Genomic DNA, 27281 nt, shown 5'->3' with positions numbered 1-27281 from the left:
AGGGCTGTTACAGGATGTGTATATTTGGGACGTGAATATCATGATTTCTAAGAGGGAAGTGTTGTCACAGGGAACAATAGCATGGCAGCTCCTAATATTGAGTTAGTGCCAAAGATCAATCTTCATGAAGTTAATACATATCTAGGGGGTACTGTTTTTTAAATTACTCTCTGTAATAATTTGCATAAACTTACTAGATTTGTGTGAGGTTTTCTGTACTTCAGAAATTGGAGGTAATCATCCTTAATCACCAGTGTTTCCTGCTTTCCTTCTTTTACATGTTTTTACTGTTTTTCTCACTTCTGCTATCCTCATAACATTCTTGCCCTTCCTATGAAAAACGTGTGACACAGTGAAAAGATGAGAAGTCAAACAAATTATCTTATATACATGATGCAGTGTTTGGGAGATTATACTGATATGTGCAGTTTACTTTGAAATACATTAAAAAAGATAGAGGGGGGATGGATGAATAGAGGAATGAAATGAAGTGAATATATATGTGATAAAGCAAGGATAGTAATGTTAATGGTGGAATATAAGCTGTCAGTATACAGATGTTTACTGTGAAAATTCTATCAAATTTTCTGTATGCTTGAAACTTTTCATAATAAAATATTTTAAAAATACCAGAATGAAAAAAATAAAAGTAAACACTTGTAATCTCCCTCCAAAAGAATTCTTTTCCAGTGCAGCTTTATCACTATCTAGTGACTAAAGGCAAGCTGCTAAAGCTTCCTAACTCAGTCACCTCCTGCGTGAAATTATAAAGCTGCACAAAATCAGCAGTTTCCAAATGTCATTTTATGTGTTGGTGGCATCAGAGTCATTCTGGAGCCCCATCCTAAGCCTAAAAAATTAAACTCTCAATGGAATCCATATTTTTTAGACAAGTGTCTCACAGGATTCTGGTACCAAGGACATTTAGAAACCTTTGGACTACAGAGTCTCTTCCCATTCTGAAGTGGGTACCTGTTTACACTATGTTCTTAAGTTTTTCAAGCCCCAGGCAACTTATTAAAATATAGATTCTTGGGGTTGGGAACTTATATTCTGCATTTAAGAAGTTCCTACTCTTGGCCAATGCCAGTGATGCTAGACCATATTTTGAGAATCAAAGAGCTAGAAGATCAGAAACAAGAGTCAGGGGAACCCCCTGTTTTTTCATAGGTTCAATTCTTCCTTTTTTGGTCAGACCACACTCACAGGAAGTAAAGTATGTTGAACATCTTCCAGTTTCTGAATTTGATATAGAATAATCATATGGAAAAGCCTAATGCCTTTTTGGTGTGACAAGTCATCATCTCTGGAGAAAAGCTCAATATGGCATTTATTTGAAAGCTTTGGATACCTGATCATCCACCTACTTTTGACACTTTCAGGCAACAATAAAAAATAGTTCACCAGGCTGCTGGATTAAGAATAGACACCTTCAGGAGTCACAGATATGATAAGGGTAACCATAGGATTGAAGCTTGAGATTAAAGGAAAAGTCATTAACAAAAAAAACAGCAAGAACTCAATGGAAGTGGAATAAAAGTACCTGGAAAGTTCATTTGCTTTCTCCTTACTTTCATACATGATCTGATTTCCCTTCCTAATAATATTTTGTGAACATTTTATTGAGAATTTATTATGGTCCAGGCACTGTGTTAGGTATTTATTAAGCACTTGCTACATACTTGGCACTATAAAGATAAAAGAAACAACAGAACAAAGAGATAGGTATCAGAATTTCCTGGCAGCCCAGTGTTTAGGACTCAGAGCTTTCACTGGTGAAGCCTGGGTTCAATCCCCAACCAGGGAACTAAGATTCAGCAAGTTGTGCAGCAGAGCAAAAAGAAAAAAAAACAGATACCATCATTGTTCCTTGGGGATTACAATCAAGTAAGCTGACAGGTATTAATCAAATTATCATTTAAAAGATATGATTTCAAATGTGATGTGTATTAAGGAGAAATGTCTAGTGCTATGAGAAAGTGACTAGAGTGTGAATCAGGCTTTCAACATACATGGAAGTGGGAAAAAAAAAAAAAAGTGTTAGCCTCAGTCATGTCTGACTCTTTGTGACCCCACAGACAGCAGGCTGCCTGGCTCCTTTGTCCATGGAATTCTCCAGGCAAGAACACTGGAGTGGGTAGCCACTCCCTTCTAAATGGAAGTCAGTTCAGTTCAGTTCAGTGACTCAGTTGTGTCCGACTTTTTGCAACCCCATGAATCACAGCACGCCAGGCCTCCCTGTCCATCACCAACTCCCGGAGTCCACCCAAACTCATGTCCATCAAGTCGGTGATGCCATCCGGCCATCTCATCCTCTGTCGTCCCCTTCTCCTCCTGCCCCCAATCCCTCCCATCATCAGGGTCTTTTCCAATGAGTCAACTCTTCACATGAGGTGGCCAAAGTATTGGAGTTTCAGCCTCAGCATCAGTCCTTCCAATGAACACCCAGGACTGATCTCCTTCAGAATGGACTGGTTGGATCTCCTTGCAGTCCAAGGGACTCTCAAGAGTCTTCTCCAACACCACAGTTCAAAAGCATCAATTCTTCAGCACTCAGCCTTCTTCACAGTTCAACTCTCACATACATACATGAGAACTGGAAAAACCATAGCCTTGACTAGAGGGACCTTTGTTGGCAAAGTGATGTCTCTGCTTTTGAATATGCTATCTAGGTTGGTCATAACTTTCCTTCCAAGGAGTAAGCATCTTTTAATTTCATGGCTGCAGTCACCATCTGCAGTGATTTGGAGCCCCAAAAACAAAGTCTGACACTGTTTCCACTATTTCCCCATCTATTTGCCATGAAGTGATGGGACCAGATGCCATGATCTTAGTTTTCTGAATGTTGAGCTTTAAGTCAACTTTTTCACTCTCCTCTTTCACTTTAATTAAGAGGCTTTTTAATTCCTCTTCACTTTCTGCCATAAGGGTGGTATCATCTGCATATCTGAGATTATTGATACAAGCTGACATCTAAAACCTGAAAAGGAAATAACCAGCTGAAGAGGAAACTCTTTACAAGTATGTAGGAAAAGAGAATCTACTGGGCTCTATGAAGGTCCTGGGGTATTTGACTTTTTCTAGCCAGTGTAGCTAGAGCTGAGTAGGCCATGGGAAGAAAGGCTCAGATGGAGTTCAAGAAGACACGGACCAGCTTACGTCAGAGCTGGTAGATGTGGGCCACAGTAAGAATTTGGGACTTAGTATTAAGCCAAAAGGAAAGCCATTTAACATAGAGTGACAAGATCTGACTTACCTTTAAAGAGACCATTCTGACTACATTAAGAGTAACTTTAAAGGTAACAAGCTGGGGGAATCCCTTGTAGTCCAGTGGTTAGGACTCTGAGCTCGTGCTTTCCCTGCTGAGGGCTGGAACTAAGATCCTACAAGCAAGGCTCAACTAGGGAATGGCACTCACCTTGGGTAATGCAATAGGGTAAAGCACTCACCATGGATGCAAAATTTAAAGAGCTGTCAAAACACTCAGTGATCCAAATTCAGTTTAGTCAGTCCAGTCTTTCAGTCATGTCTGACTCTCTGCAACCCCATGGACTGCAGCACGCCAGGCTTCCCTGTCCATCACCAACTCCCAGAGCTTACTCAAATTTATGTCCTTTGAGCTGGTGATGCCATCCAACCATCTCATCCTCTGTCATCCCCTTCTCCTCCTGCCTTCAATCTTTCCCAGCATCAGGGTCTTTTCCAATGAGTTAGTCCTTTACATCAGGTGGCCAAAGGATTGGAGTTTCAGCTTCAGCCATCAGTCCTTCCAATGAATATTCAGGACTGATTTCCTTTAGGATTGACTGGTTTGATCTCCTTGCAGTCCAAAAGACTCTCAAGAGTTGTCTCCAACACCACACTTCAAAAGCATCAATTCTTTGGTGCCCAGCTTTCTTTATGGTCCAACTCTCACATCTGTACATGACTACTGGAAAACCCATAGCTTTGACTAGATGATCCAGATTCAGTTCAGTTCAGTCGCTCAGTCATGTCCAACTCTGCAACCCCATGAATCAGCACGCCAGGCCTCCCTGTCCATCACCAACTCCCAGAGTTCACTCAAATTCACGTCCATTAAGTCAGTGATGCCATCCAGCCATCTCATCCTCTGTTGTTCCCTTTTCTTCTTGCCCCCAATCCATCTCAGCATCAGAGTCTTTTCCAGTGAGTCAACTCTTCGCATGAGGTGGCCAAAATACTGGAGTTTCAGTTTTAGCATCATTCCTTCCAAAGAACACCCAGGGCTGATCTCCTTTAGAATGGACTGGTTGGATCTCCTTGCAGTCCAAGATGATCCAGATTAGTCATATTTTAAAAAATAAAATCTACAAACTGCAGCCTACAGTCCAGCTCCCTGTTTTTGTAAATAAGATTCTCTTGGAACCAGAGTTGAGATCCTTTTAAGAAAAGTACAATAGGATCATGCAAGTCTTTGTTTAAAATTTTGATGCTTTTTCACCATTTTTTGCATTTACTTTGATTTTTAAATACTTTATTAGAGTATGATTTATCCCTGTTACGTTTTGTGCCTCAGGCAAGTGTCTCACTTGCCTCACCCTACAAGAGCAGAAATTGGAAGACCAATTAGAACATTCACCTATCCATTCATTCAACATGGCCACACACTGGTCTTCACTGTGGGGATTCAAAGTGAAAAAACAATGACAGTCTCTACTCTCATGGAATTTATATTCTAATTTCATACTAAGAACCAAAATAAACAAGATGACTTTAGATTTTATGTGGAATTAAGGCAATGAAAGAGAGAGAATATGATCTGATGACCAGGAGTGGGCTACTTAAGACAGCATGGCCAGGGAAGGCCACTAGAACTAAAATCTGAATGGTGAAAACCAGAGGAAGAGGGTCTTAAGTACAGGAAATGTCAAAGTAGGCTACAGCAGAATTCAGGAGACAAAAGAGAGTGGCTTGAACTGACATAGTAGCAAAGAAATATGGGGTACTTTAAAAAGAGCATCAGTAATACTTGGTTTAATGATACTAGAGTGAGGAAAGGGAGATGGCCAAGAAGACTTCCCAGAATGCTTTGATCGTCATGGTGTTTTATTCCAACAAAACTTTTGCTTCAGAGGAATGAGTACATCAATGTAGCTACTTACTGCTGGCCCCAGAATCAACAGTTTGACCCTGCACAAGGCCCAGCTCAAAAGCCAACAGCCCCACTGAAGGATCCACGTCTTTAAGAGATCTACTCCAGGCTTCCTGAATAAAATAAGATGGGAAGAGTCTAGCCATCTGACATGTAAGGAAGATATGTGCTGTTCCCTCAAGATTTCCCTTTAGGTTAGCATGATCTGTCCCAGATGGCTGACACTTTTTCTGTGGCTGTGAGTTCTCCTGTCTAATTGGGAGGTACTCCTTACATTGTGCCCATTTCTTATCCCTTTGGGTATCTCTACCCCTTTTCTAACCTGCCTCATAGTGTCTGAATATTTACTATTCTGATTATTACAACCCTCTGACGAGCAGTCTGTCACATTAGCTAGCAGCTACAGTGAACTTTTCAATACCTAGGTCAGCACTGGGCAGTACACAGCCTGAGAAGACTAAAGGAAGAACATTATCTTAGACATACAGACCTTACTATGATCCTATGGGGCAAAATGTTGTTATTCCTGTTTTATGGATGAGGCCACTGAAGTCCTAAGAAGTTAATGAAGTCAAAGAAGGGATTAAAAGGATAAAGAAGATTATACACTAGTAAATGAAGGAGCCAGGGTTTGAACTTTGAACTCCCATCTGACTTCATAGCCTGAATTTTTAGCCACTCTACTAAACTTCCTGCTGAAATGTGTAACTTTTATTTATTTTATTCAACTAGAGTTGATTTACAACATTGTATTAGTTTCAGGTGCACAGCCAAGTGATTCAGATATAGATAGATTGATTCTTTTTCTGTTTCTTTTCCATTGTAGGTTATTACAAGATATTGAATATATAGTGCCCTGTGCTATAAAAAAGCAAATCCTTGTTTATCGGAAAGGTGTAATCTTATTAATTTGATATGAATGCTCAAAGGGCACATGGTGTAGTGAGAGGACGGGTTGTGTCAGAGGATCTTGTGCTAGTTTCAGTTTTCCCAGCTGTCCCTCACCCTGTTCCTCTGAGTAGTAATTCTCAAACACAGGAGCCCCTTGGACCTCTAGAGGAACTTCCTTGTCCCACAACAGACCTACTGAGTTGGAATTGTTGCCATATGGGAAAGCAGGCTCAGGGTAGATAGATTTAATTATTTTAAGCAAAACCATCAATTTTCACTTTCTATGTGAAATCTCTTAATTTCTTAACGTTAGCAATGAATTCACAGTTGTTTAAAAAAAAAAAATCTCCATGTAGACAAACTCATCACATCCTTGGGCCTAATCTAGCTGGGCTTCTGCTTTAAGAAAGCTGCCAACAGAATCTTTCTCCTGAAGGGAATATACTTTGTTTAAAAACATGTCTTAATATAAATTTTTTAAAAATCAACCAGACTGAAGGAAACCCAGAATAGACTGTAAATAACAACAAATGAACTTAACTGTAGTAGAAATGAATAACATAAGCACACCGAAGGGAATGGAGGGGATAAGAACTAATCTAAGTAGTTTGGGAAACTGTATGTTGACCGTATATTTTAAGTTTGAGAAGAAAAGAACTGCACCAAGTACTGTGCCTTAGTCAGGAACGTGTTTTTCACAGGCACATAGGTTAGCAATTCTGAAACTACTTTACATATTGACATCACATACCCCATGATGTGACAGACTACTGGGGAGGACATCACTTTGAAGTTCTTGCTAAAAATGCATACCCTAAATCTAATCAGGAAAGGCTTCCCTGCTGGCTCAATGGTAAAGAATCTGCCTGCCAATGCAGGCGATGCAGGTTCCATCCCTAGGTAGGGAAGATCCCCTCGAGAAGGAAATGGCAACCTACTCCAGTATTCTTGCCTTGAAAATCCCATGCACTGAGGAGGCTAGCAGGCTACAGTCCACTGGGTTGCAAAGAGTCAACTAAACAACAACAATCAGAGAAAAACATCAGACAGATTCAAACTAAGGCATGTTCTAAAAAGAACTATACTCTTCACAAGTTTTAGTACTATTCCCATTTCAGGGTCATGAGAATGAGGAAAGGCTGAGGAACTATCACAGACTAAAGGAGATTTAATGAGACACAATGACAAAATCCTGGGATCCAGGATTAGGTCCTGGAAGAAACAAAGGATACTAATGGACAATCTGATGCAATCCAAAAAAAGTCTGTCATTTAGTTAATAATACTATATTGATGTTGATTTCTTGGTTTAGGTCAATGTACTACGGTTATGCAAGATGTTAACATTAAGGAAAACTAAGGGATAGGGTCTCAGGAACTCCGCATCACTTTTTAAAGTTTAGTGGATAAAGTTGATTGTTTTACTCAACCTGCATTCTACCCTCCACAGGGTACCTCCTTGTCCTGGAGAGGCTAGAACACTGAAATCTACAGTTCTAGCCCCTTAGCTTCCACCAACTTAACACATTCAAGTGAGAGTTGGAAGGCACAAATGAGGTAGGCACTATTTTCCTTTTCCTTGTGCTTATTTTCCTGCTGCAGGTGAGGTCATATGAATGTAGGGTTTTATTTTTTACAGGCGCACCTTCGGTGTTCCTTCTACAGCTTCCAGAATACTAGAGTGGGTAGCCGTTCTCTTCTCCAGGGGATCTCCCCAACCCAGGGATAGAACACACGTCTCCCACATTGCAGGCGGACTCCTTACCAGCTGAGCTACAAAAGAAGCCCAGAAAGTAAAGGTAGCTCAGTCATGTCCGACTCTTTGCAACCCTACTGGAATTCACGAAATCAGAATACTGGAGTGGATTCCCTTCTCCAGGGGATCTTCCCAACCCAGGGATCAAACCTAGGTCTCCCAAATTGCAGGCAGATTCTTTAGCAGGTTAGCAACAAGGGAAGCCCGAGATTACTAGAGTGGGTAGTCTATCCCTTCTCCAGCAGATCTTCCCGACCCAGGAATGGAACCGGGGTCTCCAGCATTGCAAGTGGATTCTTTACCAAATGAGCTAGGAGGGAAGCCCAGTTGATCTGACCTTTATTTCAAGTTTCTCACCATCTGGCGTAACCTCACCCCCTGGAGCTGAGTTTCTACACTTGAAACTCAGTTTCTGATTTTTGCCTAACACCTTGGAAGCTGAGTTCTTAAATAGAGGGTCAGAACAGTGGATCCCTGGTCCCTGTAAGCACTTCAGGGTGAAGAGCTACTTAGACAGACAGGACTCCCCAGCATGGCTGTACAGGTGGTTAAAATACTGAAACAGCCACTATCCTGAACAGCACAGTGCTTCCTTACACATCCCCTCTCACCTGGGGGCCACCTGGACACTCCCTACAATGCATCCACTAAAGATTAATGCTTTATCCAGCATAGTCCTCAAGGCACGAGTTCCAGAGCCATGGTCAGGCTCAATTCTGATTAGTACTGATTGTTCCCTATTGGTGGTCAAATACTTTGAAGAGCATGTCTGTATGCAAGCCTGTAGTGTCTTCGTGGATTGCATGATCGCTTTACCTCTATTATTTATTTGCAACTGGGAAACTTGCCTTATATTTATTCCATAAATCTTCACTGTTCAGCTCTAAAGACTGTTATTATCCATATCTTGGGTTTAGACTCTAGTTTCCACTGATATTCAAGATTTTTATATTACCCTTTGCATCTTAAGCTTCTTCAACCTCAACTAGCTCACTTCTTATTGCAGAAAACTCTTAGGATTAGAGATCACTTTGAAAAGCCTCAATCTTTACCTAGTCCCAGGCTCTGGAATCAATCCTATGCTAAACTGTATTTATAAGAAAAAATTAACATTCTAACAGTATTTTTAAAACATTAAAATATGCTTGAACTCTTAAGGCAAACAAAAATTGACTCATGAACATTATTTAAAAAATAAAATCTTTGGTTATAACTTAGGTCTTGTCTTTAAATAGTGACAATGATTGTGTCCACACACTTGAGTTAACCTATGTTACTGGAAAATACTGTTAAAATCAAGACAATTTGACAAAATTAGTTAGACTCACACTTGATTTGGCAACTTTTATGCTGCAAAATACATATTAGATTTTTCCATATAATTTAGATTATTATTTCACCAAACAGAGAAACAATGATTGCTTCAAGTTACAGAATTCATAATACACCTACCTTTTAAAGAAGGATATTCATGCTTCTCTTGTAAGGAACCTATGAAAGAAGCTGGAAGGTAAGTTCACAAGGGATACTTCTACAATTAAAGTAGAAGAAATTCAAATGGGTGCATATCACTTATATTTTTCAGAAAGGAAAACCAAGGAAATATCCTAAATTAGAAAATAAGAAATCCCACTTGGTCATGGTGTATGATCTTTTTAATGTGTTGTTGGATTCTGATTGCTAGAATTTTGTTTAGGATTTTTGCATCTATGTTCATCAGTGATATTGGCCTGTAGTTTTCTTTTTTTGTGGGATCTTTGTCAGGTTTTGGTATTAGGGTGATGGTGGCCTCATAGAATGAGTTTGGAAGTTTACCTTCCTCTGCAATTTTCTGGAAGAGTTTGAGCAGGATAGGTGTTAGCTCTTCTCTAAATTTTTGGTAGAATTCAGCTGTGAATCCCAGGGATGCAAGGATTCTTCAATATCCGCACATCAATCAATGTAATACACCATATTAACAAATTGAAAAACAAAAACCATATGATTATCTCAATAGATGCAGAGAAAGCCTTTGACAAAATTCAACACCCATTTATGATAAAAACTCTCCAGAAAGCAGGAATAGAAGGAACATACCTCAACATAATAAAAGCTATATATGACAAACCCACAGCAAACATTATCCTCAATGGTGAAAAATTGAAAGCATTTCCTCTAAAGGCAGGAACAAGACAAGGGTGCCCACTTTCACCATTACTATTCAACATAGTTTTGGAAGTTTTGGCCACAGCAATCAGAGCAGAAAAAGAAATAAAAGGAATCCAAATTGGAAAAGAAGAAGTAAAACTCTCACTATTTGCAGATGACATGATCCTCTACATAGAAAACCCTAAAGACTCCACCAGAAAATTACTAGAACTAATCAATGATTATAGTAAAGTTGCAGGATATAAAATCAACACACAGAAATCCCTTGCATTCCTATACACTAATAATGAGAAAACAGAAAGAGAAAGTAAGGAAACAATTCCATTCACCATTGCAACAAAAAGAATAAAATACTTAGGAATATATCTACCTAAAGAAACTAAAGACCTATATATAGAAAACTATAAAACACTGGTGAAAGAAATCAAAGAGGACACTAATAGATGGAGAAATATACCATGTTTATGGATTGGAAGAATCAATATAGTGAAAATGAGTATACTACCCAAAGCAATTTAAAAAAAGAAGAAAATAAGAAATCTTTGTGAAGATGTATCGAGGTATGCCAGCAAAACAAAGGCAAAAATCAAGAACGATGAAGACATGGAATACAAGACAGCAGGCAACTAAATGTCCAGTGAAGAACAAGGCCAAGATGCAGCAGAGCTGGAAGATACGTGTCTCCGCAGGAGCTGAGTCTGTCACTGGGCCCAAGGAACATGTATTCAAGGCTGAGAACAGAATGCCTTTCCTGCTGTAGGTGGATAAACAAGGTACACAGTTCCTCTTTTCAGTAAGGAAAAAGAAAGACAATTTGAATTTGTAGGAAAGACAGGAAAACTTCACAAGAAAGCCACAGATTAGATATGAAGCAAACTAAAATGTGGCTTGATCTTGAACAGCTGATGGGATTCAAGGAAAGGGACATTCTCTTAGGTTGCAGAGGTCAAAAAGTGGACTCAGGAAGGAGGAAATGTCCTACAACAGCACCTGCTGCACTGAGTAATATTTACACACTGATAACAAAGCAAATGTTGCTTACTGCCGTTCAAAGTTTAGAATCTGTTATAGACAAAACATTGCATATCTATTTATAGCTACAGAACAGAGTGTAGTTGTCGTTAACCTCAATGTCATAAAACTAAAGAAAGCAAAAGTGAAGCTGACAGAGGCTGGGTGGAAGAGAAAACGAAAGGTGGGTTTGATAATGGTTTCATCTTACATACAGGGGAGACAAGAGCTATTTTTTTTTTAAAGATGATAAGCAAGACATGGGAGTTTATCTCAAATTATAAAGACTTCCAGTAAAGAAAATATAACTACTAAAAAGGGAGAGAAGGAAGAGTAGCTTAAGTTAAGTCCTTATCTTTCAAAGGGAGGAGTATATATTTCTACAACTGATACAGCAAGAAATATTGACATAGGAATATTATTCAGAGTTATAAAGACTACCTGGGAAACAAAACAAAACGAATTGCCCCAGAAAAGTAATACTGGGACGAGTGGTGAAGGAATGGCAGAGAGGGCTGTGACATTTCATTGTAAGTCCTCTCAACTGGCTAATTTTTTTAACTAAATAGCATAAGAGATTTGCACAGAACGTGAACCATTAACAGGCTGAATGCTTAACCATGTTTTTAATATTTTTTGAATTTTTTGTTTTTGATGAGATTTCCTAATGTCTTTATTACACTTAAAATCCTTTCATAATTTGTGTAGAAGCTACACAAGTTGGTTCTGTTTCATATTCAATCTACTGAATACTGACTTTTGTCCACTTTCCTATAATCTAGTGTATCTATAATCTTGTATAAAAAATCTCTCATTTGCTATATTATGAAACAAGGGTGGGATATTTATGAAGCAGATAGTAACAAAGTTCTGGTCCAGCTTTTTTTTTTTTTTTCTGGTCCAGTTTTTGTGCCTACAAAATCGAAGGGAAAACCATAAAAAGACTCAGAATAGATTGCATAAACAAATATATATTGAGTACATATTAACTCCCAGGCACAAGGCTAGCTGATAATATACTGCATCAAGACAAGACCAGAAGAATTATTTTTATTATCACTTTATCTGAAATTTTAGAAAATGTGTTCATTTAGTGCAGGATTTCTCAACTTTGGCACTATTGACATGTTGGACCACATAGTTTGTTGTTGTGTCTGTCCTGTGCTTTGTAGACATTTAGCAGCATCCCTGGTTTCTACCATTAGAGGTCAATAATATGTCCTCCCCTCTCCCGTTCTTCCAATAGTGACAACCAAAACTGTCTCCAGATTTTGTACCTGGTTGAGAATCATTGGGTGTGATCATATTTTTAAAGAACTACAATTTAATTTTAGAGATGCTACTACTGTGTCAACCTTATTTCTTTTGTGATGAATTTGTCTTACATATTGTCTCATTACATTTGACTTGAGAAACATAGCCACAATGGACTTTGATTCTTAGATGAGATAAATGTAATCTTTAACACTGCAGTTGAGTGGCATTTTCAACTAACTTATGAATAGCAAAACAAATATGACTTGCTATTTTTAGCTTAGGGAGTCTATCTTAAACCATACATGCTGGTACAACTGTGAAATCTAAGCTTTTAGGATTTCTCCTGAGTTAACCAGATGGCATGCTTATGGTCTGCCTACAAAATCTTTCCTTTCTTTTCAAATAAGCTATTTTTCACTTTCCACTTTAAGATCATATACTTTTAGATTCTTTCCAAGTGAGAAAAAAAGTCCAGGCTACATTAGACACTAAAGTAAATGATCACAAGTCCTGAGATTCCTGGGACTTATAAATCCAAGGAAAATGTCACCTATCTCCATGTTTTTACCCTCACCTTGTTGTATCTTCATGTAACCTTAGCTTCTAATCTATCCTTACAGTAACAGCAAATGCACATATACTCCTTATTTGCCAGGCATCATTCTAAGCTCCTTCACATTTATTTAAACTGCTTTTCACTTTATTGAGGCATAACTGATATACAAAACTGCACATTTTTAAAGTATATGAAAAAAAAATAAATAAAGTATATGATTCGGTAAGTTTGCACATGTGTACAACCGTGAAACCATCACCACAATCAAAGCAATAAACATATCTATCGAAGTAAGATGTTTTATTTTGACTTAATTTCAGACAGAAAAATTACAAGAATAGTACAAAGAGCTACTGGATATCTTTCACCAAGATTCAGCGGTTGTTCCCACTTTACTACATTTGATTCTCTTTTTCCCCTCTCTATACCTATGTGTGTCTATAGTATGTAATTTTTTCCTCAACCACTTTAGAATGTTACATTATGCCATTTTACCTCTAAATACCTCAGTGTAGTGTTTTTCCTAAAACCAAGGAAATTGACATTATGACATTATCTAATTTACATTCAGACCTCACCATTTGTCCTAAAAACGTCCTTTAAATCAGAAGATGATCCAAGATGAATATGTGCATTCAATTGCTATGCCTCTTTGTCATCCCTTAGTCTGGCACAGTCTCAGTCTCTCTGCAGAGAATGACACTGACATTTTTGACAACTACAGGACACTGGTGGTGTGGACTGTTTCTCTTTGAATTTGTGTGATAATTCTTCATGAAAGAGATTCAGGCTATGCAATGTGGCAAGAACACCACAGAAGTGATGGTGAGTTCTTGCCAGTGCTTCAAAAGACATATGATACTGGTTTTCCCCAATATGAGTGATACTATCCTTGACATTGGTTAAGGCATGATCAGCCAGATTTCCCCACTGTCTTTTGTAGTTAATAGGTATCTTGTAGAGAGATACTTTGAGATTGTGTAAATACTTTGTTATCCTCAAATTTTCACCCACCAGTTTTAGCACCCATAATTATTACTGATAGTTTCATTAGAAAACAATGATTTTCTAATTTTATCATCTCTTCTACATGGCTTTCTACTTTAAAAATGAACTTTCTTTACCTAGCTACCTATGTATCTACCTGTCTATATGTCTGTCTAGTTCTATCAGTGTGGTCCTACTCTTTACTCAGTTAGTTATATTCCTTTGCTTTGTTTCATTTTTATTTTGATGTCAGACTGTTAGAGTCAGTCAAATCAGAGTTCCTTCAAACAGGTTTCTGTGATTGACATAGCTCAAAAAGATGTCCAAGGCCTGGAATCAAGTCTTGGTTGTTTTTAATGGTATTCAAAAGCCACCATCTGCATGCTGGGTGCTTATTGCTATTGGGCTCTGTGAGCAGACAAATGGGAACTGGATGTATTTATAGACATTTATACATACATATCTGTGTGTACATACATACATGTATACATATACCTCATCTTATTGCACTTCATTTTATTGTGCTTCACAGATAACACATCAAATTGAAAACTGAATCAATGAATACATAAAATTGAAAATTTGTGGGAACACTGCAGCAAGAAAATCTATCACCACCATTTTTCCAAAAGCATTTGTTTACTTCATGTCTCTGTGCCACATTTTGGTAATTCTCATAACATGTCAAACACTTCCATTATTATTATATTTGTTATGGTGATGTTTGATCAGTGATCTTTTATGTTACTATTGTAAAAATATTACAACTTGATGAAGACTCGAATGATGATTAGCATTTCTTCCAAGAAAGTATTTTTAAAGTATGTATATTGTTTTGAGACATAATACTGTTGCATACAATAAGCTGCACTATAGGGTAAATGTAACTTTTATATGCACTGGGAAACAAAAAAATTTGTGTGGATTGCTTTATTGCAGTATTCGCTTTATTGTGGTGGTCTAGAATCAAACTCAAACTTGCAGTATTCTCAAGGTCTGTATTAATTCCCAATGTCTGTACTAATATTTATCCATTGTTATAATCCTATGAAGCATCTACAATTTTTATTATTTTCATTTTACAGCTAAAGAAACTGAGGCATAGAAAACATTAAATAACTTGCTAAGGATCTTCCAGTCAAGTCAGAAGGCTGAAATTGGAACTTAGGCAGTCTGGTTGCAGGCTTACCCTCTAAGCATAACTATTCAAAGACAAAATTTTCCCAGGGTTGAGAAGGAAGTTTATCCAACATGATCTAAAATTTTTACTGAGTTCCTTGACTTTAATGTCATATCCCATTTATTACTTGGGGAAAAGTAAAGGATGTCCTGCTCATCTGGGAACCAAATCTGAGCAATAGACTTGACACACAATTGCTTCTTCATTCAGAAAACTGAAGGTGTGCAACCGCAAACTTCCTACCCACCAAGAAATACCTCATGGTGGGATATTGGAATGTTTTAAAAACCTATCCAGAGAATACCTGCTTTGCTCAAGATTATGTTGCTCTGAAGGAAACAAAAATCCTAAGAATGACTTAGAAAGCCAAATTTAAGACCGTGATGATACCAGTATGAATTTATCCTTGGAAGATTTTATAAAAGCAAAAAGAAGGTTGAATATAAATTTGACATATACCTTATGTCTAATTTGGGGCGTGGTATCATGAAAATTTTTAAAAATTCATGTGATACCAAGGCCAGTGATTCTTAAAGGAAATACAAAAGGATAGGGAAGTTTTTATGATGATATTCTAACAAAGTAAGTGCCAGTGATTCCATAAAGCAACCAAAGTGCCAGGAATGGAGCTCTCAGTTGAACTCAGACAAACTCACAAATCAAGGATGAATAAAAAACACAAGACAAACCCTAAGGATACTGTAGTAGGGCACACCACAAATGATCTCTGTATAGATGTATACATACCTTGAAACTTGACATATTGCAGGTTAGTGGGGATGTGTTCAATTATTTACTAAATATTGCTTGGACAATTAGTTATCTATATAGCAAATAATAATATTTGTTCCTACTTCACACCATAAGCAAAAATAATTACCAGGAGAATTAAAGCCCTCAATATGAAAAGCAGAAATTTTACACACAGGTATGCTGAGGTTAGGGAGAATATCCTCCTGACTTTAGGACAGAAGAGCTGTTTGTTGTTGGTTTTTTTCTTCAAACAAAATTAAAGCGCACATGCAAGAAAATGACATTTGATTATGTTAAAGTTTGGAAATTGTACATCTTTAAAACATTCCCAAAGTAAAAAAACAAGCTGAAGACTGGAAGACTATTTGCAAATGCAAATGAATGACAAGGAATTAAGTTTCTTGAATACATAAAGAAACTTGTACAAATTAATACAAGACAACCCAATACTGTAAAATAGTAATATCAAGAATAATGATGACATATGGTATTAACACATAAGAGTCTTTTACAGAAAGCTGCTGCTGCTGCTAAGTCACTTCAGTCGTGTCCAACTCTGTGTAACCCCACAGACGGCAGCCACAAGGCTCCCCCATCCCTGGGATTCTCCAGGCAAGAACACTGGAGTGGGTTGCCATTTCCTTCTCCAATGCATGAAAGTGAAAAGTGAAAGTGAAGTTGCTCAGTCGCGTCCGACTCCCAGCGACCCCACAGACTGCAGCCTACCAGGCTCCTCCATCCATGGGACTTTTCAGGCAAAGTACTGGAGTGGGGTGCCATTGCCTTCTCCAACAGAAAGCTGAATAGTCAACAAATATATGAAAAGATGCTCCACTTCAATGGTAAGCAAGGATGTTCAAACCATGATCAAGTACAATTAGATTGGAAAGTTAAGAATTCTGAGAATGTTAAACATTAATGAAGATGGGAAGCAAGAGAAAAGTTCTGCTAAGAGAGTATGGTGCTTTGAGAGTATTCACTTTGGAGAGCAATTTGGCAGCTTATATTGAGCTAGAAGATGCATGTGCCTTCAGTCAATCAGTTCAGTTGTTCAGTCGTGTCCAATTCATTGCCGTCCCATGGGCTGCAGCACGCCAGGCTTCCCTGTCCGTCACCAACTCCTGGAGTCTACTCAAGCTCATGTCCATTGCATCGGTGATGCCATCCAACCATCTCATTCTTTGTCGTCCCCTTCTCCGCCAGCCTTCAATCTTTCCCAGAATCAGGGTCTTTTCCAATGAGTTGGTCTTCACATCAGGTGGCCAAAGTATTGGAGTTTCAGCTACAGCATCAGGACTGATTTCCTTTAGGATGGATGGGTTGGATCTCCTTGCAGTCCAAAGGACTCTCAAGAGTCTTCTCCAACACCACAGTTCAAAAGCATCAATTCTTCAGCACTCAGCTTTCTTTATAGTCCAACTCTCACATCCATACATGACTACTGGAAAAACCACAGGTTTGACTAGATGGACCTTTGTTGGCAAAGTAATGTCTCTGCTTTTTCATATGCTGTCTAGGTTGGTCAGTTTTTCTTCCAAGGAGCAAGCAAGCATTTTTAAATGTTATGGCTGCAGTCACCATCTGTAGGGATCTTGGACCCCCCCAAAATAAAGTCTCTCACTGTTTCCATTCTTTCCCCATCTATTTGCCATGAAGTGATGGGGCCAGACGCCATGATCTTCGTTTTCTGAATGTTGAGTTTTAAGCCAACTTTTTCACTCTCCTCTTTCACTTTCATCGAGGTTCTTTAATTCTTCACTTTCTGCCATAAGGGTGGTGTCATCTGCATATCTGAAGTTATTGATATTTCTCCTGGCAATCTGGATTCCAGCTTGTGCTTCCTCCAGCCTGGCATTTCGCATGACGTACTCTGCATATAAGTGAAATAAGCAGGGTAACAATACACAGCCTTGATGTACTCCTTTCCTGATTTGGAACCAGTCTCTGTTGTTCCATGTCCAGTTCTGTCACTTCTTGACCTACATACAGATTTCTCAGGAGCCAGGTCAGGTGGTCTGGTATTCCCATCTCTTTAAGAATTTTCCAAAATTTGTTGTGGTCCACACAGTCAAGAGCTTTGGTGTAGTCAATAAAGCAAAAGTAGATATTTTTCTGGAATTCTCTTGCTTTTCCAATGATTCAAGTGATGTTGGCAATTTGATCTCTGGTTCCTCTGCCTTTTCTAAATCCAGCTTGAACATCTGGAAGTTCACAGTTCATGTACTGTTGAAGCCTGGCTTAGAGAATTTTGAGCATTACTTTGCTAGCATGTGAGATGAGTGCAATTGTGTGGTAGTTTGAGCATTCTTTGGCATTGCCTTTCTTTGGGATTGGAATGAAACCTGACCTTTTCCAGTCCTGTGGCCACTGCTGAGCTTTCCAAATTTGCTGGCATATTGAGTGCAGCATTTTCACAGCATCATCTTTCAGGATTTGAAATAGCTCAACTGGAATTCCATCACCTGCACTAGCTTTGTTCATAATGATGCTTCCTAAGGCCCACTTGACCTCACATTCCAGGATTTCTGGCTCTAGGTGAGTGATCACACCATCATGGTTATCTGGGTCATGAAGATCTTTTTTGTATAGTTCTTCTGTGTATTCTTGCCACTTCTTAATATCTTCCGCTTCTGTTGGTCCATACCATTTCTGTCCTTTATCGAGCTCATCTTTGCATGAAATATTCCCTTGGTATCTCTAATTTTCTTGAAGAGATCTCTAGTCTTTCCCACTGTGCCCTGGGACCTCCTAATTCTACTCCTAGTTAAAATTTCCTTTAGAAAAATGTACTAGGAGAAAGAATGTGCATAGCACATCGTATGTAATAGCAAATATTTGGCAACAACCTAAATGCCCCATCCACTGGAGAATGGGAAATAAATACTATATGATATATTCAGTTTAACAAATTCTCTAAGCTGTGGAAATGAGTAAAATTTACAGCTATCTGCATCTCCACATATGGAGGATGCAAAAGAATATATAAATACTCCATTGACATAAAATTTTTAAACATACAAATAAATCCTATATATACTGCTTAAGAATACACACACACACACAGTTAAATTATAAGAAAAAACACGGAAATGAAAAATCACCAAATTTAGGAGTTGGCATTTTCGTTGGGGGGATGAAATAAATTATTGGTAAATTTTAAGTTCTTTATTTAACACAGGTGCTGATTTTATTAATCTGCATTCTTTTTATGAGGTTGAAATGTTTTGTAGTATATTTAAAGATGAATCACTTTGGTCTTATTTTCCTGACTGTAGGCACACCATGATACAAACATAGTTCTTCATCATGATAGAAATGTGTTACCCCTTTTCCAATTAAGCTTTTTTTAAAAGAACTTTTTATTTTAATTGGAGGCTAATTACAACATTGTAGTGGTTTTTGCCATACATTGACATGAATCAGCCATGGGTGTACATGTGTTGCCCATCCTGAACCCCCCTCCCACCACCCTCCCCATCCTATCCCTCAGGGTCATCCCAGTGCACTGGCCCTGAGTGCCCTGTCTCATGCATCAAACCTGGACTGGTAATCTATTTCATGTATGATGATATACATGTTTCAATGTTATTCTCTCAAATCATTCCACCCTCACCTTCTCCCAGAGTCCAAAAGTCTGTTCTTTACATCTGTCTCTCTTTTGCTGTCTCGCATCGTTACCATCTTTCTAAATTCCATATATATGCATTAATATACTGTATTGCTGTTTTTCTTTCTGACTTACTTCACTCTGTGTAATAGGCTCCAGTTTCATCTATCTTATTAGAACTGACTCAAATGCATTCCTTTTTATAGCTGAGTAATTTTCTATTGTGTATATGTACCACAGCTTTCTTATCCATTCATCTGCCGATAGACATTTAGGTTGCTTCCATGTCCTAGCTATTGTAATCAGTGCTACGATGAACACTGGGGTACACGTCTCTACACTACACCCAGCAGTGATTGCCGGGTCATATGGCAATTCTATTTCCAGTTTATGTAAGGAATCTCCACACTGTTCTCCATAGTGGCTGTACTAGTTTGCATCCCCACAACAGTGTAAGAGGGTTCCTTTTTCTCCATACCCTCTCCAGCATTTGTTTGTAGACTTTTTGATAGTAGCCATTCTGACCAGCATGAGATGGTACCTCACTGTGGTTTTGATTTGCATTTCTCTGATAATGAGTGATGTTGAGCATCTTTTCATGTGTTTGTTAGCCATCCGTATGTCTTCTTTGCAGAAATGTCCATTTAGTTCTTTGGCCCATTGTTTGATTGGGTTTATTTTTCTGGTATTGAGCTGCATGAGCTGCTTGTATATTTTTGAGATTATCAGTTGCTTCATTTGCTTTTTCTCCTATTCTGAAGGCTGTCTTTTCACCTTGCTTATAGTTTCCTTCATTGTGCCAAAGCTTTTATGTTTAATTAGGTTCCATTTGCTTATTTTTGCTTTTATTTCCATTACTCTAGGAGGTGGGTCATAGAGGATCTTAGCTGTGATTTATGTCAGAGTGTTTTGCTTATGTTTTCCTATAGGAGTTTAGTTCTAGTTTCTGGTCTTAAGATCTTTAATCCAGTTTGAGTTTATTTTTGTGTATGGTGTTAGAAAGTGTTCTGGTTTCATTCTTTTCCAGGTGGTTGACCAGCTTTCCCAGCACCACTTATTAAAGAGATGGTCTTTTCTCCATTGTGTATTTTTGCCTCCTTTGTCAAAAATAAGTTGTCCATAGGTGCATGGATTTATCTCTGGGCTATTTTGTTACATTGATCTATATTTCTGTCTTTGTGCCAGTACTATACGGTCTTGATGACTGTAGCATTGTAGCAATCTGAAGTCAGGTAGGTTGATTTCTCCAGTTCCAGTCTTCTCAAGATTGCTTTGTCTATTCGAGGTTTTTTGTATTTCTATACAAATTGTGAAATTATTTGTTCTAGGTCTGTGAAAAATACTGTTGGTAGCCTGACAGGGATTGCATTGAATCTAAAGATTGCTTTGGGTAGTACACTCATTTTCACAATATTGATTCTTCTAAGTCTTCCAAACCATGAACATGGTATATTTCTCCATCTATTTGTGTCTTCTTTCATCAGTGTTCTATAATTTTCTATATGTAGTTCTTGTTTCTTTATATAGATTTATTCCTAAGTATTTTATTCTTTTCATCACAATGGTGAATGGGTTTATTTTCTTAATTTGTTTTCTCATTGTTAGTGTGTAGGAAAGGACTTCTGTGTATTAATTTTATATCCTGAAACTTTATGATATTCATTGATTAGCTCTAGTAACTTTCTGGTGGTGCCTTTAGGGTTTTCTATGTATAGAATCATGTCATCTGCAAACAGATGATCAGGTCATCTACCTCTTCTTTTCCAATCTGATTCCCTTTTTCTTCTCTGATTGCTGTAGCTACAACTTCCAAAACTATGTTGAATAGTAGTGATGAGAGTTGGCACCCTTGACTTGTTCCTGACTTTAGGGGAAATGTTTTCCATTTTTCACCATTGAGGATGTTTGTTTTTATCATATATGGCTTTTATCATGTTGAGGTATTCCAATCAAGCTTTATGTTCTAGAATTTGGACTCTTCTCCACTGGGGTGTGTGCAGGAAGTGGGGAGGGTCTGTTGTGGCCCCTTCAGTGCTTGTCATAGAAAAAAAAAAAAAAAATTCTTTCAGGGTTTTGTTGCAAAGGAATTAATCTGGGTTGGGAAGATCTCCTGGAGAAGGAAATGGCAACCCACTCCAATATTCTTGCCTGGAAAATCCCATAGATGGAGGAGCCTGGTTGGCTACAGTCCATGGGGTCACAAAGAGTCAGACACGACTGAGCGACTTCACTTTCACTTTCAAGAATGGAAGAAGGATGTGGTACTGGTACTGGGATGGAAAAGCAGCAGTCTGATTAGAGAAAATGGAGGCGTCCTGGGGACTAGGTTTGGGGGATTTTCTTAAGACATTTAGATCAATCTCTCTTGGGTGGTCATACCAGGATGGTCAAGGCTGGTGTAAACTGCAGGGACCTTGAGAGCAGAGCATAAGTCTCTGTGTTGTGTCAGCCTATGATTAGAACAGAAATGGCAGTGAGGGCATCTCAGTGGCCCTCACAGAGCAACAGGGCCTACTAGAGAAAGGTGTGCCATCCCCAGCCAGCAAGAGCATCCTCTAGAAGGTGTGGAAACAATGAAGCACACCCAACCTTGGCATGAGATAAGGCCAAGGGTTCTTTTAGGAGTCAATGAAGGGGTTAGGGAACCCAGTTTCTGACCCACATTAGAAGTTCTTTAGCTAGCCCTGAGGAAGCTCAGGTTAGATTTAACTTACTTTAGAAAAACAGGAAAACGTGATGTTTCTTGTAACTGAAAGATTACACATTAATGTCAGAAAGCTACCACACAGAATAAGCAAAGGCTAGAGACTATAAGGAACAGGTCCAAATCCAAAGAAGAGAGTTCGCTGTCAATAGATAATTGGAAGCAAACAGCTAAGGGTCTCTTTTTCCCTTCTTCTCAAGGGAAAAAAATAACCTTCAAACTAATGGGCCAGAACAATGGTAAAACAAGGAAACTCAGGTTCCCCAATAAGTGAGTATCAGAAGCATTAGATGAACCAAGGAAGCATCAGATGAACCAAGGAAGCAAACTCCACAGCAGACTCCACTGTCAACTTGGAGGGTTAGATCATCAGAGGGAGAAAAATCCCACCGACTGCCAGTTAGACCACAGCCAGATTTGAGGAACAGCGTGATACTACTCATGAGTGAGAGAAATTAGCTTTCAGGTAACCATACTTTTTTTTTTTTCTCGCTGTGCAGCACATGGGGTCTCAGTTCCCCAACCAGGGATTGAAACTGCGCCCTCTATATTAGAAGTATGGAGGACTAACCACTGGACTGCAAGGGAAGTCCCAGGTAACCATATTCTGTAACAAGTTGTTTATATATATGACAACTCATCTACAGAAAAACTTTCATTCCTTATGCTTTAAAAGGTAAGTACTACAAAACCATTTTCTTATATAGGTTTCTGAAAATCAATGAGCACTAAAGTATACTTACAATCAGTTCAGTTCAGTTCAGTCGCTCAGTCATGTCTGACTCTTTGTGACCCCATGAATTGCAGCATGCCAGGCCTCCCTGTCCATCACCAACTCCAGTTCACTCAGACTCACGTCCATCGAGTCAGTGATGCCATCAAGCCATCTCATCCTCTGTCATCCCCTTTTCCTCCTGCCCCCAATCCCTCCCAGCATCAGAGTCTTTTCCAATGAGTCAACTCTTCGCATGAGGTGGCCAAAGTACTGGAGTTTCAGCTTTAGCATCATTCCTTCCAAAGAAATCCCAGGGCTGATCTCCTTCAGAATGGACTGGTTGGATCTCCTTGCAGTCCAAGGGACTCTCAAGAGTCTTCTCCAACACCACAGCTCAAAAGCATCAATTCTTTGCCGCTCAGCCTTCTTCACAGTCCAACTCTCACATCCATACATGACCCCAGGAAAAACCATAGCCTTGACTAGATGGACCTTTGTTGGCAAAGTAATGTCTCTGCTTTTGAATATGTTATCTAGGTTAGTCAAAACTTTCCTTCCAAGGAGTAAGCGTTTTTTAACTTCATGGCTGCAGTCACCACCTGCAGTGATTTTGGAGCCCAGAAAAATAAAGTCTGACACTGTTTCCAAGGTTTCCCCATCTATTTCCCATGAAGTGATGGGACCGCATGCCGTGATCTTCATTTTCTGAATGCTTAGCTTTAAGCCAACTTTTTCACTCTCCACTTTCACTTTCATCAAGAGGCTTTTTAGTTCCTCCTCACTTTCTGCCATAAGGGTGGTGTCATCTGCATATCTGAGGTTGCTGATATTTCTCCCGGCAATCTTGATTCCAGCTTGTGTTTCTTCCAGTCCAGCGTTTCTCATGATGTACTCTGCATAGAAGTTAAACAAGCAGGGTGACAATATACAGCCTTGATGTACTCCTTTTCCTATTTGGAACCAGTCTGTTGTTCCATGTCCAGTTCTAACTGTTGCTTCCTGACCTGCATACAGATTTCTCAAGAGGCAGGTCAGGTGGTCTGGTATTCCCATCTCTTTCAGAATTTTCCAGTTTATTGTGATCCACACATTCAAACGACTTTGGCATAGTCATTAAAGCAGAAATAGATGTTTTTCTGGAACTCTCTTGCTTTTTCCATGATCCAGTGGATGTTGGCAATTTGTCTCTGGTTCCTCTGCCTTTTCTACAACCAGTTAGAACATCAGGAAGTTCACGGTTCACATATTGCTGAAGCCTGGCTTGGAGAATTTTGAGCATTACTTTACTAGCATGTGAGATGAGTGCAACTGTGTGGTAGTTTGAGCATTCTTTGGCATTGCCTTTCTTTGGGATTGGAACAAAAACTAACCTTTTCCAGTCCTGTGGCCACTGATGAGTTTTCCAAATTTGCTGGCATATTGAGTGCAGCACTTTCACAGCATCAAATAAGATTACACAAAATTTACTTAAATAAAATGTCCATGTTTTAAGACTATGTATAAGGAACCAAAAAAATAAAGTGTATTTGGGTTCTCCAGAGAAACAGCACCAATAGTAAGTGTGTGTTTGTATATAATATTTTACTCTTAATAAAAAATGATGCCAGAGTGCTCTCCAGTCCCTTCAGCCACATGAAGGTACAATGTGAAGTCTGAACACCAAGAAACAATAGTTCTTAGGGACAAACACTTTTAAAAGCATACCTATGGTCCTAAGAAACCCATAAGTCTAGGGATACTTACTATAACTGCAAAAAACTGAATACATCTTAATGACCTCTGAAAAAGGGCTAAGTTATATTGTAAATTCTACTTAACAGCAGCGATAATAAAATTCCTCTACAAATATTTTTCTTTTAAAACGTGAGGCTTAAATGCTCATTGACACATACATTTATATATATATATATATATATACACACATACATATTCAAGTAGATTTATTAAAAGGAATTAGCTCACAAGCTTATAAAGGCTGACAGGTCCCAAGATATGGAGGGTAAGCAGGCAAGTTGGAGACCCAGGAGAGACAAAGGTGTACCTCCAGTCCAAAGGCCAGCAGGCTCAATTGAGGAGTTCTGAATCGAAGGTCAGGAAAAAACATGTCCTAACCAGAGGCAGTTGGGCAGGAGGAATTCTTACTGTGGTCAGGGTGAAGAGGGGCAGCCCTTCTGTCCTCCTCAGGCCTTTAAGTCCACCCACCTTGCTGTGTTAAGTCACTTTAGTCGTGTCCATCTCTTTGTGATACTATGGACTGTGGACTGCCAGGCTCCTCTGTCCATGAGATTCTCTAGGCAAGAATAGTGAGTGGATTGCCATGCCCTCCTCCAGGGGATCTTCCCGATCCAGGGACTGACCCTGAGTCTCTTGCATCACAGGCGGATTCTTTACCGCTGGGCCATCAGGGAAGCACCCCACCCACCTTAGGGAAGGCAATCTGTTTTACTCAAGTCTGTATTTAAATGTTAATCTCATCCAAAAAACATTCTCACAGAAACACCCTAATATCTGGGCTCCACATGGCCCAGACAAGTTTACATATAAAGTTAACCGTCACAGAAGGCAATACATCAATATGTTATCAATTAATTGGGTCGTTAATACTTTCACTTGCACTGGCCTTCTATTTTGTTATTTCAAATGGCATATTTCTGTATTTTAATTATTTTTAAAAATTGTACTGAGTTATAATTAATAATCAAGAGACTTCTGTGGTGGTCCAGGGTTAAGAATCTGCCTTCTAATGCAGGAGATGTGGGTTCGATCCCTGGTCAGGGAACTAAGATGCTACAGGGCAACTAAGTCCACATACACTACTCCTGAGCCAAATGCCACAACTAGAGAGAAGCCCAAATGCCACACAAATGATTCCGCGTGCCACAACTAAGACTCGATGCAGCCAAAAATAAAGAAATATTAAAAAAACAATCAACAATCAGTATCATATATATTTCCATATTTCAAATAATTTCTGCTTCTTTTTCATGTTTTCAGTTTCAATCATGTTTAGTTCCTGTCAAATTAATTTATAAACCTCAACTAATAAAACACTGCTCTCTGGAGAACCTAAATAAAGAACTGATTCTTCACCAAATAATTCTAGTAAGGACAACTTTCTAAAAATATTCTCATATTCTAAATGTTTGTTCTCGTATCAAAATCTCTAATGAAGAAAATATACAAGACTTGATAAAATTTCCAAATTACTTTTGTAGTTCTAGCACTACAGGTTGCTACTGAAGCCAGAATATAAAATTCCAATTCTCATTATCACAATTAATCACAAATTCTAAGCTCTTCAGGTATTAACTTTCTCAGAAAAATTTTACCTTTATTTGCTATCACAAACTTACCACAAAACTACATTTTACTGGGGAAATACTTAAAAGTGATTCATTTATTTACATATTTATAATATCATTTGGAGATACTTTAATTTAGTGTCTTTCAGCCAAATTAAAACATCTGGAAATCTAAAACTTTGGCTAAATTTCCAGATTTTTTCCCCAAGCTTTCCACAGTACCAGCTGTTCAAAACCCAGTAAAGTTTCTATATAGTTCTTATTGGAATTATTTTCCTTGAACATCTGTAATAAATTTTGCTATCTTCTCCCAGATAATACCTTTAGGTCCACAGCATCTTAAGTTATGATATTTTGCCTCTTAAGTAAATTATGAAGACACTTTCATGTGTAACAATTGAAGCTGTGCAGTAATGACTGAATTTTTTCTCTTCTGTTTTTGTCAGATGTTTTATAAGTGAGACCATAAATCTAAATTGCAACATGTCTGCATTAATTATGTTTTTTTTTTAATAATGTTTTATTGGAGAAGGAAATGGCAACCCACTCCAGTGTTCTTGCCTGGAGAATCCCAGGGACAGGGTAGCCTGGTGGGCTGCTGTCTATGGGGTCACATATAGTTGGACCCAACTGAAGCGACTTAGCAGCAGCGGCAGTCCTTAACAACATAGCAGATAGTGTTAACAATTTGAATTGTATTTTAAAATATTTCTTATTTGAGCAATTAAAACTCTTAGATAAAATGTTTAGAACATCACTTGAAAAAAATCATGTTTTCATTTCAGAAATGAAAATCATTTATTTTATATTAATTCTGAGGCAATATCAAAAGATGTTTCAGGACGTTTTTAAGAAACATTTCAAGCTATAGTTTATTATCATGTTCTTCCACAGTTTTAGAATATGAACACTTAGAGCATTTAAAAGGAATGTTAAGAAGCTTATCAACATTTTGCTAACACTCATTCTGGGTGTTTTTTCTCCCTCCAATTCACAACTGTAAACTCAAACACAATAACTTCACAGAAAGGTATAAATGTTACATATGTATAGTTTGATAAATTTCCATAAACTGAACACACACACACATGATTAGCACCCAAATAAAGAAAGAGATCATAGAACATACCAGCATCCCAAAAGTCTCAATTCCCATACCTTCTTTCAGTTACTTCCTTCCCACTTAAGAGTAACCAACATCCTGTTTTTGTACTTCATATAAATAGAATCACAAAGTATGTATTCTTTTGTGTCTGGTTTCTTTTGTTAAGCATTATCTCTACATGGTTATACATCTTCCAA

At 38.4% G+C, this 27281-nt stretch overlaps 1 long non-coding RNA gene across 3 annotated transcripts in view; it reads left to right on the top strand.

The window, feature by feature from the left end:
* The first annotated feature begins 10980 nt into the window (after nt 1-10980).
* Nucleotides 10981-27281, top strand: part of LOC139185627 (uncharacterized) — a 37833-nt gene continuing 21532 nt past the window's right edge. The window contains exons 1-3 of one of the 3 annotated variants that reach the window (XR_011569134.1): nt 10989-11102; nt 16166-16493; nt 22463-22558. This is a non-coding gene — a long non-coding RNA (uncharacterized lncRNA). Of the gene's footprint in view, nt 16494-22462; nt 22559-27281 lie in introns of all 3 variants that reach the window. The other 2 variants (XR_011569133.1, XR_011569132.1) reach the window with 2 other exon arrangements.

This window comes from Bos indicus, chromosome 11, assembly GCF_029378745.1.
Source record: "Bos indicus isolate NIAB-ARS_2022 breed Sahiwal x Tharparkar chromosome 11, NIAB-ARS_B.indTharparkar_mat_pri_1.0, whole genome shotgun sequence".
In the NCBI taxonomy this organism is placed as follows: domain Eukaryota; kingdom Metazoa; phylum Chordata; class Mammalia; order Artiodactyla; family Bovidae; genus Bos; species Bos indicus.
This window is presented reverse-complemented; position numbering and strand designations above follow the sequence as displayed.